Source organism: Herpailurus yagouaroundi, unplaced genomic scaffold (assembly GCF_014898765.1).
Source record: "Herpailurus yagouaroundi ecotype Mexico unplaced genomic scaffold, PumYag 199, whole genome shotgun sequence".
NCBI lineage: Eukaryota > Metazoa > Chordata > Mammalia > Carnivora > Felidae > Herpailurus > Herpailurus yagouaroundi.
Window position 1 is genome coordinate 11,271,779 of NW_024412430.1, and position 2,176 is coordinate 11,273,954.

General features: G+C 47.1%; 1 pseudogene; it reads left to right on the forward strand.

The window, feature by feature from the left end:
• The first annotated feature begins 1,549 nt into the window (after positions 1 to 1,549).
• LOC121013801 (uncharacterized) lies at positions 1,550 to 1,707 on the forward strand (annotated as a pseudogene).
• The last annotated feature ends 469 nt before the right edge of the window (positions 1,708 to 2,176 follow it).

Genomic DNA, 2,176 nt, shown 5'->3' on the forward strand with positions numbered 1-2,176 from the left:
TTCTGTTGACTAGATAGTCAGACACTGCCCAGAGAATATTCAGCCTCTGTATCTCTTGATGTGACAATAAGTTTTGTGCCAAGGTCAAATCAACTTCCTCTACTAGGCTCTAAATTGCTTTGCTATCTCCCCAGCAGTGGAAGTGATAAAAGAAAAGCATTCTGCTTTGGGACTGGAGTAGATGTATCTAGGCGAGTAAAAAACTGTAGCAACTTTTTCCCCTACCGTCTTCAATTTAAACAAAGATGTTTACGTGTAAAATCCAGAACAAAAACAATAGACTGTTTTCAAATTCGGTTTAATCAGCGTTTCATAGATCAGTAGTCGTTAACAAAAGCTCAACGTGGGACCAGACTCGAACACTTTGTTCTGTGCTGCACACTTGCCTGGTCTTGGGCCTCCCATGTAGGCTCCGAGTGGTGGGGGGTGGGAAGGGAGAATGGCCAGATGCCGTCTGTTACCAGAAGGCTCTAGAAGCAGGATGCTCTCTGGGTGCCAGGCATAGTGTGGGTGGAGCATCTTCCCAAGAGATCCAGTATCAGATCCTGACACTGGATCTGAAATAGCTGGGCCCAGAGAGGACTCATCAGCCAGCATTAACTTGACTTGGGGACTTCCAAGGGTTTTTTTAACCACTGCCATGATTCTTGTCACCCACAGCACTTCCCACTTGGTTTTGGCTACTGAGTCGCTCAGAGTCCATCTGGTGTTGTGCCACCAGCAAGGAACACGCAAGTTGTATACACCTGGCTCATCCCTGGAACAAACTGCTTTTCTTACACCAGGCATTTATGATGGCCTTGCCTTTTGTTACTATTTTTCATCCTGCTTAATTCTACACATCTCTGCAAGCCACTTTAAACGCTGTGGGGGAGGGGCGCCTGGGTGGCTCAGCCAGTTAAGCGCCTGACTTCAGCTCAAGTCATGATCTCACGGTTCATGGGTTCGAGCCCTGTGTGGGGCTTTGTGCGGACAGCTCGGAGCCTGGAGCCTGCTTCGGATTCTGTGTCTCCCTCTCTCTCTGCCCCTCCCCTGCTCATATTCTGTCTCTGTCTCTCGCTCTCTCAAAAATAAACATTAAAAAAATTTTTTAATGAAATAAAACAAACACTGTGGGGGAAAGATAAGGTATAAACAAGTGAAAATAAATCAGACAGGTGATTGACAGAAGTCATTTGTCTTAAAACACATTTACTCCACTTTTTTTTGTAATCCTACTGTGTCTGTCCTTAAGTGGCTATGTTTACAAACCACCATTTTCCTTAGTGTAGAATGTGTTTTTATTTTTTATTTTATTTTTTTTTTTAATTTTTTTTTCAACGTTTATTTACTTTTGCGACAGAGAGAGACAGAGCATGAATGTGGGAGGGGCAGAGAGAGAGGGAGACACAGAATCGGAAACAGGCTCCAGGCTCTGAGCCATCAGCCCAGAGCCTGACGCGAGGCTCGAACTCACGGACCGCGAGATCGTGACCTGGCTGAAGTCGGACGCTTAACCGACTGCGCCACCCAGGCGCCCCTAGAATGTGTTTTTAAACGACTGATATTTATCGCTTCTCGGCCTTTTGGCTAAGATCAAGTGTAAACGACTGATATTTAACTTCTGATGTGATTTATTCCCACTATTGGACTTCTTCCAATGCCATAAAGAGTTTCTAATGAGCTCTGCAAGAGTGTTCTGGACGTGTTTTCCAAGACACACAGACCCCTAGGTAGTTTTAGGGGGCACCAACAAACACGGACGGCGGCAAAAAGCAACACAGCTAAGTGGGAGAACCCAGAGGTGGGAAGTATGTGAGAAGTGCAGAAAGTGGGAGCAGGGCACATTCGCCAGGTTTCTCCTCAGAGAAGTCAGGAGTGTTGCCAGGCGGTTAGACCCAGTTAAGAGGACATCTGGAAAGGAAGAGCCCAGAACCATCTGGGAGGGCAGGCTTTGAGACAGGGAAGTCCTGACAGGCTGTCAAAGGCGGACATCCAAGAGGCATGGCGGAGAAGCACGCCTCTTCTCAAGTTTGTCTCTGACGGCTCTAGGTGGCACTTCAGGGCTGACTATGAAGCATGGGAACATTGGAGGAACAGAGTCCACGTGGGGCAGGGAGGGGGCTGTGTGTGGAGTAAACCAGAGAATCTGTACAAGGAACTGATGGGTATGTGTGAGGACAGAAGGATTATCAGA